Raw genomic sequence first — 12,160 nt, 5'->3', positions numbered from 1 at the left:
TGGGTTGCTTATGTTTGCTTATGGTAGGTCAAGTCCGTTGGGTAAATCTGTTTGAATAGATGGTTTTCAATAGTTTCCTAAAGGGAAGGTACTCACTAGTTGATCAAATGTATCTGGGTAAAGCATTCCAGAGTTGTGATCCCAGGTAGGGGAAGTTTAGATGCATGATATGTTTTATACTTTAGTCCTTTGCAATTGGGAAGGTGCAGGTTAAGGTTATGTCATGAAGATGTTGACCTGTTTCTGGATGGAAGAATTTAAAAGATTGACCATGTACTTGGTGATACTCCATGGATGATCTTGTGGATTAGTGTGATGCCTTAAAGTTGACTCGTATGGGTAAAGTATGATGCAGTGGTGCATCATACATTATTCTAAGAGTTTTATCTTATTGGGCAGACTGAATGGGCTGTACAGGTCTTTATCTGCTGTCATGTACTGTTTTACTGGTTTAGCAGGACTCAATGAAGCTAATAGCAAGTAAGAGCAATTCACTTTTTATAAATTAAATGTAACTGCTTGAATGTAGTTGGAAAAACCACAGAAAGGCAATATGTCAAATCCCTTTCCCTTATATACTTTTTTGACAGCATGATCAAAATTACATAGTAAACACTGTAATTTTTGTCTCCTTCAAAGCTGTGATGCAGATCCATCAGCCCTAGCAAAATATGTTTTCTTGCATTGGTGAAGAAGGATAAAAGTGAGAAAGAGCTGAAGGCATGTGTATTGATCAACTGGATGTATTTCTCCAGAAGGGTAAGAAGTTGCTTATAGTTGAGAGAACCTTTCTTTATTATGAGCCAGCTTCCTCTCTGCTCAGTTATATTTTGTATTCTTTGTGATGATCTTAATCTTTTGGTTATAATAATAGTAAGAGCTTTTGGAGGATAAATTTACAACTAAAATTTAATGTACTTGATCTTGCATTCAATTTCGGTGTGTCTGCCAGTAATGGGTAAATATGAATAACTATCCATGCCTTTTCAGTTATATCACCCTAAATGCAGCAGCCATGGGGAAATGGCAAGCTAAGTTATCGGTATTTATTTATTGGGGATTTATTAACTGCCTTTATGAAGAGATTCACTTAAGGCGGTGTACAGTAGGTACAGTTTAACATCAAACTTAAAAGTGTGTTGACTGCTTAACAATAGTAAAATGTACAAGTATAAACATAAATACAACAAAAGAGGAAAACTTAAAAACAGCAAATTGAAACTTAATAATTTGAGTGTGAAACAGGTTAAAAAATATACACATTTAACAGCATTAAATTCAAATAACAGAGACATAATATGATGTAATCATAATAGTGATGGAGTATATAATAATAATAAGCACACAATTAGAACATTCAAATAAAATTGCTATGATTCTAATGCTTTTCTATAATGCAGCTTACCATATAGCTGAGGGGCCATATGCAGTTGTATAGATGGGGACAAGATGCGTGGTACAGAGTCAGTTGGGATAAATAAGTGGGTGACTAATTTAAAGGCAAGTTCTTTGTACAGTGAATCAAGATATAAAGAAGTGGTCTAGTTATAGTGTGTGTAGCAAGCTAGCCCAGGTGCAAAATGGGTGTTTAGTCAGTCACACCTATGTAGTAAAGGCTTGAATACTTTTATCCACTTCAGACTTGTTACATGTCACCAGTTTTGGGTTAGATGTCAGAGCAACAGCAAAGTTGTAGTCACATTTTCCTTTTTGTGAAAGGTGAGTGACATATATTTGAACTGAAAATAACAGATCTGTTGTGTGAAATACTTGTTAAACCAGTGGTGCAAACAACTCAACCATATCAGCATTCTTTGGTTGTTAAATAATCACCATATCTACCTGAGCCTAGTGGTTATATTAGTTTCAGAAAAAAAAATGGATTTCTGCATATGGGGATGCTTTGGAGTAATGTGAATTGTCATAAAGTGTTTCTCCAAGTGCAAGCAGGCTTGAATTATTGTCACACATGGGTGACGATCCGCGTTGGCCCAGAATCGGCATAAAGACATAAGCAAAAAATAAAATTTGCTAGAGCCTTCTGGTGCATGTGTAGTGCTGCACTACATGGACTGACCACCCGTCGTGCGACCGTGCTGCCCAGTTTCTTCTGCGTGAGGAGCGACAGCTTTTTCTGTGGCTCCTCTCTTCGTGCCCGGGAAAGATCCTTCTTCAATTTTCAGGAGTTTTTACTCTTTTTTTTTTTTTTTTTTTTTAATTTAATTCAGAAAAAAAAAGTTTTTTCCCTTTATTTTTTCTTAGTTTTAGTTTCTTTTTAGTAGTGGCTGTCTTTTAGGCCGCACGGTCGGGTCTCTCCCTTGTGCCTTTTTTTCTCGGCACAGTCTGATTTTGCAGGTGCGGTCTTCCATGTCATTGAAGACTCCCAGCGGCTTCAAACGTTGTACTCGGTGCTACCGGACCATTCAGGCACAGATACCCATTCCTGGTATATCCAGTGCCTTGGGCCCAACCTAGCTCGTTGTGCCCTTTGTCTTCGTATGAAGAACAGGATACAACTTGCTCGAGAATCCCAGAGAGGGAAACTTTTTTGGGGCTCGATCCGGTTCTTCGACGTCAGCATCGAGGGACACATCGACGTTGGGAGTGGAGGTAGGCATGGCTGCTGAGAGGCCACAGCATGCTGGGATCAGTGAGGCATCGAGTGGGTCCCCACCTGCCAAGGCCTCCTTCTGTAGAGACCCCCTCGGGGCCGTCCATTGTCTGACCCGACCCCGAGGCAACAAGGGGATTCGACGTCCTCGTTGGCACCGAGAAGCCTCGGTGAGGTGCATCGATTGAAGGCTAAGAAGCACTGACACCGTTCCCCCTCGTTGCATGGTGTCAGGGAGCTCGGGCGCTGAGGGATTCGGCACCTGAGAAGCGTCGGCGCTGGGAGGACCACTTCCCCTCCATACAGGAGGTGCCGACGCTTCAGCCTCTTAGCAGTCCGGTTCCTGCTCCCGAGCCTCGGATGATTCTGCCACCTACTCCTCCACCGGCCCCGCAGCTTTCTCCAATGGCGGCTCTCGACGAGTGCATCCGGGCCTTGCTTCCAAAGCTTCTGGAAGGACTGCTGCACCAATCTGCTTCGGCATCGGGGGTGCTTGCGCCTGCCGTGCCATCTATTGCAGCTTCATCTGGCCCTCCACCTGTGGTTCCGGTATTGGCTGCCACCCTGGTGAACTCCCAGTTGATGTCGGTGGAGGAAGCTTCACCGCAGACCATGCCGGTGTCAGCCCCTCGACGTCGCCATCGGGACCGTAGGTCTTAGGCGTCGAAGCAGGTACAGTTTCGGAGGTCACTGAGGGAAGTGCTTTCCGATACTGAGGAGGAGCGCTCGTGGGAGTCAGAGGAAAATCCCAGATACCAAAGAGTCCTTTGGGTTTCCCTCTGAACCTTCCCCTCCACCTGAAAGGAGACTGTCTCCTCCTGAGAGCCTCTCCTTTTCATCTTTTGTGTGAGAAATGGCTGGAGCCATTCCATTCCCCGTAGATGTGGAGGATGAGCCCAGGGCTGAGATGCTTGAGGTCCTGGACTACACCTCTTCACCTAAAGAGGCATTGACATCACCTTCGCATAAGGTACTCCGGGAAGTCCTTATGCGAAACTGGGTGTCTCCTCTGGTCCCATGATCCCCAAGAAGACTGATTCCCAGTATCGGATCCATGGTGAACCTGGGTTAATGAGGTCTCAGTTACCCCATAACTCAATGGTGATGGACTTCGCCCTTGAGAGCTAAGAGTTCTAGAGACTATGCCCTGGCGCCCCCAGGCAGAGAAACTAGGACCTTAGATTATTTTGGGAGGAAGACATATCAGGCCGCTATGCTCGCTGCCCGTATTCAGTCTTACAGCTCTTCACGATAATCCACTTGCGGAACTCGGTGAGACAGCTGTCTAGTTTGGTCAGTGCCCTCCCACAGGAGCAGGCTGAACCTTTTTGCCAGGTGGTCAGGCAGCAGAAGACTTGTAAATTCCTGGCCAGGGGCGCTTATGACACTGTTGAAGTAGCATCCAGAATCTGTGCTCATGGTATAGCGATGCACAGACTGTCATGGCTGAGTGTCTCTGACCTGGATCATTTGGTCCAGCAGTGGATTTGCTAATAATGTTCCTTGCCTGGGGGGATAATCTTTTTGGAGAGAAGGTAAAGGATCTAGTAGGACAGATCAAGAAGCACCTTCTGCTACAACCTTCTCAACTAGGAGGAAGATTTGGGTGGGATACCGGTGCCGGAAATGGTATTTGTAGCTGACGAGTCGGAGAAACTTAATGAATTCTCTGTAAACCTGGAGGATGTAAACTGAAGAGTAGCAAATCTCCTGGACCGGATGGTATTCATCCCAGAGTACTGATAGAACTGAAAAATGAGCTTGCAGAGCTATTGTTAGAAATATGTAATTTATCCTTAAAATTGAGTGTGGTACTGGAAGATTGGAGGGTGGCCAATGTAACGCCAATTTTTAAAAAAGGTTCCAGAGAAGATCCAGGAAATTATAGACTGGTGAGTCTGACGTTGGTGCCGGGCAAAATGGTAGAGTCTATTAAGTTCAAAATTACAGAGCATATTCAAAAGCATGGATTAATGAGACAAAGTCAACCTGGATTTAGTGAAGGGAAATCTTGCCTCACCAATCTACTACTTTTGAAGGGGTGAACAAGCGTGGATAAAGGTGAGCAGGTTGATATTGTGTATTTGGATTTTTAGAAGGCGTTTAACAAAGTATCTCATGAAAGACTCCAGAGGAAATTGGAGAGTCATGGGATAGGAGGTAGGGTTCTATTGTGGATTAAAAACTGGTTAAAATATAGAAAACAGAGAGTAGGGTTAAATGGTCAATATTCTCAATAGAGAAGGGTAGTTAGTGGGGTTCCCCAGGGGTCTGTGCTGGGACCGCTGCTTTTTAACATGTTTATAAATGACTTAGAGATGGGAGTAACTAGTGAGGTAATTAAATTTGCTGATGACACAAAGTAATTCAAAGTTGTTAAATCGTGGGAGGATTATGAAAAATTACAAGAGGACCTTACGAGAATGGGAGACTGGGCATCTAAATGACAGATGACGTTTAATGTGAGCAAGTGTAAAGTGATGCATGTGGGAAAGAGGAGCCCGAATTATAGCTACGTCATGCAAGGTTCCACGTTGGGAGTCACGGACCAAGAAAGGGATCTAGGTGTCGTTCATGATACGTTGAAACCTTCTGCTCAGTGTGCTGCTGTGGTTAAGAAACCAAATAGAATGAAAGGTATTATTAGGAAAGGAATGGAAAACAAAAATGAGGATGTTATAATACCTTTGTATTGCACCATTGTGTGACCGCATCTTGAATATTGTGTTCAGTTCTGGTCGCTGTATCTCAAAAAAGATATAGTGGAATTAGAAAAGGTACAGAGAAGGGTGACGAAAATGATAAAGGGGATGGGACGATTTCCCTATGAGGAAAGGCTAAAGCGGCTAGGGCTCCAGCTTAGAGAAAAGGCGGCTGAAGGGAGATATGATAGAGGTCTATAAAATAATGAGTGGAGTTGAATGGGTAGATGTGAAGCGTCTGCTTACGCTTTCCAAATATATTAGGACTAGGGGGCATGTGATGAAGCTACAATGTAGTAAATTTAAAACGAATCGGAGAAAATTTTTCTTCACTCAACATGTAATTAAACTCTGGAATTCGTTGCCAAAGAATGTGGTAAAGGCGGTTAGCTTAGCGGAGTTTAAATAGGTTTGGATGGCTTCCTAAAGGAAAAGTCCATAGACCATTATTAAATGGACTTGGGGAAAATCCACTATTTCTTGGATAAGCAGTATAAAATGTTTTGTACATTTTTGGGAACTTGCCAGGTATTTGTGACCTGGATTGGTCACTGTTGGAAACAGGATGCTGGGCTTGATGGACCTTTGGTCTTTCCCAGTATGGCAATACTTATGTACTTATGTAGGAGGTTTTTTGGTGGGCCGTGGAGTGTTCCTTATTCCAGGTGTAGGTACACTCCTGTGTCTCGCCAACCTACTCAGGCTCAGCCCCAGCATGCTCGTTACCGTCAACAGCTTGCACCCAAGGTCTTGCTGCTCCTCAGCAAAAGCAAGCAACGGGCTTTTGACTGGCTCCAGGAAAGCATAGCCTCAGTAAAAGTGTCCGTACCAGATGATTTGCCAGTTGGGGGGGGGGGGGGGGGGTTGATGTTTTTTCACCAAAGGGTCATTTTATTCATTCTAATAAAGACCTTGTTTGGGATACACCGTTTGTGAGAGGACTCTTTTGGATCCACTGGTTGTACATTTGACTTTCTGTTTCTCCTGTGGAGAGATCACCTTCTGTGGGTGTTGTTTTCACCAAAGGTGCCTCTCTTAACCTTCAGCTGATGGGTTCTTCAAATAGTCCGGTTAGGATACACCCTCAATCTGGAATCCAGACCTCCAATTTGCCCACCCAGCACAGGCAGGTACTTGCAGAGGAACTCTCCACCCTTCTTAAGGCTCATGCGGTTGAACCCATTCCACCAGGGGAAGAAGGGCTGGGGTTCTATTCCAGGTACTTCCTTCTGCAAAAGAAAACAGGGGATGTGTCCCATCCTAGACCTAAGGGCACTGAACAAATTCCTAGTTAAAGAAAAATTCAGGATGGTTTCCCTGGGCACCTTTCTTCCCAAGATTCAGAAAAAAACGACTGGCTATGCTCTCTGGACTTAAAGGAAGCTTACACACACATCCCAATACTTCCAGTTACAGGAAATTTCTTCGATTTCGGCTGGGAATGCAGTACTTTCAGTACCGCGTGCTGCAATTTGGCCTAGCATCAGCTCCCATGGTGTTCACGAAATGCCTAGGAGTAGTTGCAGCGTCGCTACGCAGACTGGGAGTGCATGTGTTCCCTTATCTCAACAATTGGCTGGTGAAGAGCATCTCGGAGGACAGTGCTCTGGAGTACATGTAGATGGCTATTCAGATGCTGGAACTGCTAGGGTTTGTAATAAATTACCCCAAATCCCATCTCACTCCTGTTCAGAAATTGGAGTTCATTGGAGCACTACTGGACACAAGGACGTTCAGGCCTACCTTCCCGAGTCACAGACAGACAACCTTCTGTCCCTGGTGTCCATGGTTTGAGCGTCTCATCAAATCACAGCTTGGCAGATGTTGAGACTTTTGTGGCACGTGGCCTCCACAGTTCATGTTACACCCATGGCATGTCTACATATGAGATCTGCTCAGTGGACCCTAGCTTCCCAGTGGTATCAAGCTGCGGGGAATCTAGAAGATGCCATCCAGCTGTCCACTGATTTTCGGAATTCTCTTCAATGGTGGACAATCCGTTCCAATTTGACCATGGGGCGACCATTCCAAATTCCACAGCCGCAGAAGGTGTCGACTATGGATGCATCTCTACTGGGGTGGAGGGCTCATGTATATAGTCTTCACACTCAGGGAGCCTGCCCCCCCCCCCCCCCCCCCCGGGAAATATGTCTTCAGATCAACATCCTGGGGCTCAGAGCGATCTGGAACGCTTTAAAGGCCTTCAGAGATCGGCTGTCCAACAAAATTATCTTAATTCAAACAGACAATCAAGTTGCGATGTGCTACAGGAAGAAGCAGGGAGGCACCGGATCTCGCCCTCTATTTCAGGAGGCCGTCCAGATGTGGCTTTGGGCGTGCCGTCACGGCATGTTTATGCAAGCCACTTATCTGGCGGACTTAAACAGCAGTCTGGCTGACAGACTGAGCAGGGTAATGCAACCTCACGAGTGGTCGCTGAGTATGGCTGTTGCCCGAAAGATCTTCTGAGCATGGGGCACCCCTTCGGTTCTTTTTGGCACTCAAATCAATCACAAGGTCACTCAGTTCTGTTCCAGGCTTCAGGCCCACGGTAGACTAGCGTCACGTGCCTTTCTTCTACATTGGGGAACAGGCCTTCTGTATGCGTATCCTCCCATACCTCTGGTGGGAAAGACTTTGTTGAAACTCAAGACCGTGGCACCATGATCCCGATTTCGCCTTACTTACCACGTCAGATTTGGTTCCCTCTTCTTCTGGAGTTGTCCTCCGAGGAACCGTGGAAATTGGAGTGTTTTCCAACCCTCATCACCCAGAACAAGAGGTCGTTTGTGCATCCCAACCTCCAGTCTCTGGCTCTCACGGCCTGGATGTTGAGAGCTTAGAATTTGCTTCCTTGGGGTCTTTCAGAGGGTGTCTCCCGTGTCTTGCTTGCTTCCAGGAACGATTCCATGAAGAGGTGTTACTCTTTCAAATGGAGGAGGTTTGCCGTTTGGTGTGACAGCAAGGCCCTAGATCCTCTTTCTTGTCCTACACATACCCTGTTTGAATACCTTTTACACTTGTTAGAGTCTGGTCTGAAGACCAACTCTTTAAGAGTTAACGTTAGTGCGATTAGTGCTTATCATCGTCGTATAGAGGGTAAGCCTATCTCTGGACAGCCTTTAGTTCGCTTCATGATAGGTTTGCTTTTGTCAAAGCCCCACGTCAAACCTCCACCGGTGTCTTGGGATCTCAGCGTCATTCTCACCCAGCTGATGAAAGCTCGTTTTGAGCCACTGAGTTCCTGCCATCTGAAGTACTTGACCTGGAAGGCTGTTTTCTTGGTGGCTGCTACTTCAGCTCGTAGGGTCAGTGAGCTTCAGGCCTTGGTAGTGCATGCACCTTATATCAAGTTTCATTACAACAGAATAGTCCTCCGCATGCACCCTAAGTTCTTTCCGAAGGTGGTGTCTGAGTTCCACCTGAACCAGTCAATTGTCTTGCCGACATTCTTTCCCTGTCCTCATACCCGCCCTGGCGAAAGGCGTTTGCATACCTTGGACTGCAAGAGAGCATTGGCCTTTTACGTGGAGCGGACAAAGCCCTTCAGACAGTCCACCCAGTTGTTTGTTTCTTTCGATCCCAACAGTAGGGGAGTCGCCATCGGAAAACGCACAATCACCAATTGGCTAGCAGATTGCATTTCCTTCACTTATGCCCAAGCTGGGCTGTCTCTAGAGGGCTCACTTAAAGTCAGCCTCTATTGAAGAGATTTGCAAGGCTGCAACGTGGTCATCAGTCCACACATTCACATCTCACTACTGCCTTCAGCAGGATACCCGACGCGACAGTCAGTTTGGGTAGTCAGTGCTGCAGAATCTGTTTGGGGTTTAGAATCCAACTCCACCCCACTAAACCCATTTTTGTTCTGTTCCAGGCTGCACTCTCAGTTAGTTCTTTATATTTTCATGTCAATCTATGTTATGTCCTCTCCGCTTTGAGGCCCAATTGATCAATGTTCATTGTTTTGAGTGAGCCTGGTTGCTAGGGATAACCCACATGTGAGAACAAGCAGCCTGCTTGTCCTCGGAGAAAACGAAGATACTTACCTGTAACAGGTATTCTCCGAGAACAGCAGGCTGATTGTTCTCACAAACCCGCCCTCCTCCCCTTTGGAGTTGTTACTAGTTTGTTCTATGCTTTTTGATTTAACTAAGGGGCACCTCGTGCGATGGGCGTGAAGTTGTCTGCGCATGCGCGGTGCGTGTGATTCACACACCAGAAGACTCTAGGCAAGAAAACTTTTTATTTTTGCTTCAAAATTTGTTCCGTTTCCTGGGCCGATGTGGACGTTGACCCACACGTGAGAACAATCAGCCTGCTGTCCTCGGAGAATACCTGCTACAGGTAAGTATCTTCGCTTTATTTCATCAAGTGCTAAAACGTCTTTTATACTTAGCTAGCAAAGAGATTTTTTTTCTGTTTTAGAAGAAATGTGATTAAGAGAGCTCTTCTGTGCTTGAAACCTTTATAGTCATCCTGAATTAGCTGAGGAAGGATGGCAGTGTTATAGAAAATTATTTTTGAGGTCATCACAGTAGTAATAGTGCAGTTAGGGGCCCTTTTACTAAAGCTTAGCATGCAGTAGCAGAATTAGCATGCACTACATGCTAAGAAGCCCATAGGTATAACATGGGCTTTTTAGCATTCAACACACACAAATTCTGTTCGCACGTGGTAAGCTTTAGTGGAAGGGCCCCTTAGTAAGTTGAATTTAGTTTGTAGGGATAAAGTAGGAAAAGTATGCGCACCATTGATGTTATGACTCATGCACACTTGGAATAGATAGATAAATGTCTATTTCACTCAGTGATAAATACTCCCTAGCTTGTATTACTTGAAATAATCTTGAACTTCAGAACAATAAAATAATTCAGTACAGTCCATGCTTAACTTGTAGTGATTATACTTATCTATTCCCAATAAAGATGTCTTTCTTCCTCCCCTCTCTGATTGGAAGCCTCTTACTACGACGAAGTGTGAGATCTCTTTGCCCTCTCTTGGCTGAGGTCTTTCCCTTAATGGCACGTCCTTCTGTTCCCTTTGCTGGAGGGTGGTGATCTCCTTCAATTGTCTGGTATGAAGGAAATCCCTTATCTATATAGTGTTTTTGTGTCTATAGGCACAGTCTTGTAATTTGCCTGGTGAAATTAGATGCAGCCTTGCTGGCATTTCATGATTGATCTAGACCTTAAAGACAGTGGCCTGACCCTATCATGGGCTTAGGATTTGCTGCTGTTGTGCAGGGCTTGTACATGTATGTGAAGAATGCATTTTATCATGCATCTCCTCCTGGCACATATTAGTTGTTTACTTGATGTCTGGAACATTTCTGTTAGTTAATATTTTCTTCTAAGGCAGGGATTTCGAAGCACAGTCTTCGAGGTTGGATTTTCAGGATTTCCCCAGTGAATATTCATGAGATCAATTTGCATGCACTGCCTCCATTGTATGCAATTAGATCTCTTGCATATTCATTGTAGAAATCCTGAAAACTTGACCTGGCGATGACTGAGGTTAGATCTAAGGCCTAGTTCACAGACTTTATCTCAGTCTCTCTTATTCCTAATGTTCTACCACCTATTGTCCACCCAAGAGAATAAATAGAGACCAGGAGTATGTATTTCAGAGACCTTGTTGTGATTGGATTGGTTTATCTTTGAGCGGAGTATCCTACCACCATGGCTTCTGTTTGAGTTAATAGGCTGTTGAAGTTGACATATTTTGTGTTTTTCAAAGTGTCATATTTTTAGTCATTTTTGTTTCCCTTAATTTTAGAGACACAGACTTTTGTAGACAAACTTTTTGATGCTGTGAATACAAAGAGCTACTTACCTCAGCCAGAGCTGCCACCATCAGGAAGTTTAAAGGTAGACTTCCTTCAACAACAAGAGAAAGAAATAAAAAAGGAAGAGGTATGAATTTGACTAATCTTTGATTAAAATATCAATACCACTTCTAGTTTTTTCAGTAAGTATTAGCAAGTAGCTAATGATTTGCAGGATCTTGAAAATCAGAGGACTAATGTCCCATCCTGAAGCTATAAAATACTAAATGGTTTCAATTGGTGATTTTCAACCATGTAGTAGGATATAGAACTAGAAGGGCTAAATAAATTAGAGAACTGTACTATCTGCCTTGCTCTTTTAAATTAGACATAATTTCAGTGTCTCTTTAAAGAGTAGTTTTATATGTACTATTTTCCTGCTAATTCCAAATGTTGTAATTTCACTCTTGTTGAAGGTAACTAAGGAGGAGGAACGTGAAAAAAAGTTTTCCAGAAGATTGAATCACAGTCCTCCACAGTCTAGCTCTCGGTACAGAGAAAACAGGTAATGTAGAAGTAGTCAAGTTAGATTCCACTTAATTTATATAAAAATAGTGATGTATTTTTTTATAAAGCTGTGTGACTTCTGGAATTGTGGAAATTTTAGTGCTGGGAATCTTCACAATTTTACATGGGCATCCATGGCTGTTCTCTTCAATCCAATGGAATGTTGTAAGGAAATCATATATAAGGGATCAAAAATGCCTGATTTATCCATCTGGGGGCAAAACAACTCTGAAAATAATGGATTGTAATCAAATTTGATGTTTGGGAAAATGGGAAAATATTCATCAAGTTTGAAAATGGGCCAGATTGGATTGGGGTTTCCAGAGAAATTTAATTACCCTCAAAAGTGATCCTATGCATTTTTATGGGAGAGGCAATTCCAGCATAGAAACATTGATACATTGAAAAGTAGGGGTTAGGAAGCAGCTCCTCTCTCCTCTTCTGGTCAGAAATAAACACAGAGCCAGCACAGATGCACATATACACATGCATGTGCAGAACAGTGGAAAATAA

General features: G+C 43.9%; 1 long non-coding RNA gene across 1 annotated transcript; it reads left to right on the top strand.

The window, feature by feature from the left end:
• The first annotated feature begins 723 nt into the window (after window positions 1–723).
• Window positions 724–11,646, top strand: LOC115467928. The gene is made up of 3 exons (XR_003941788.1): window positions 724–759; window positions 11,092–11,228; window positions 11,557–11,646. It is a non-coding gene; the product is annotated as an uncharacterized LOC115467928 (long non-coding RNA).
• The last annotated feature ends 514 nt before the right edge of the window (window positions 11,647–12,160 follow it).

Source organism: Microcaecilia unicolor, chromosome 4 (assembly GCF_901765095.1).
Source record: "Microcaecilia unicolor chromosome 4, aMicUni1.1, whole genome shotgun sequence".
Lineage (NCBI taxonomy): Eukaryota > Metazoa > Chordata > Amphibia > Gymnophiona > Siphonopidae > Microcaecilia > Microcaecilia unicolor.
Note: the sequence above shows the minus strand (reverse complement) of the source record. Positions and strands in the feature narration are given on the sequence as shown.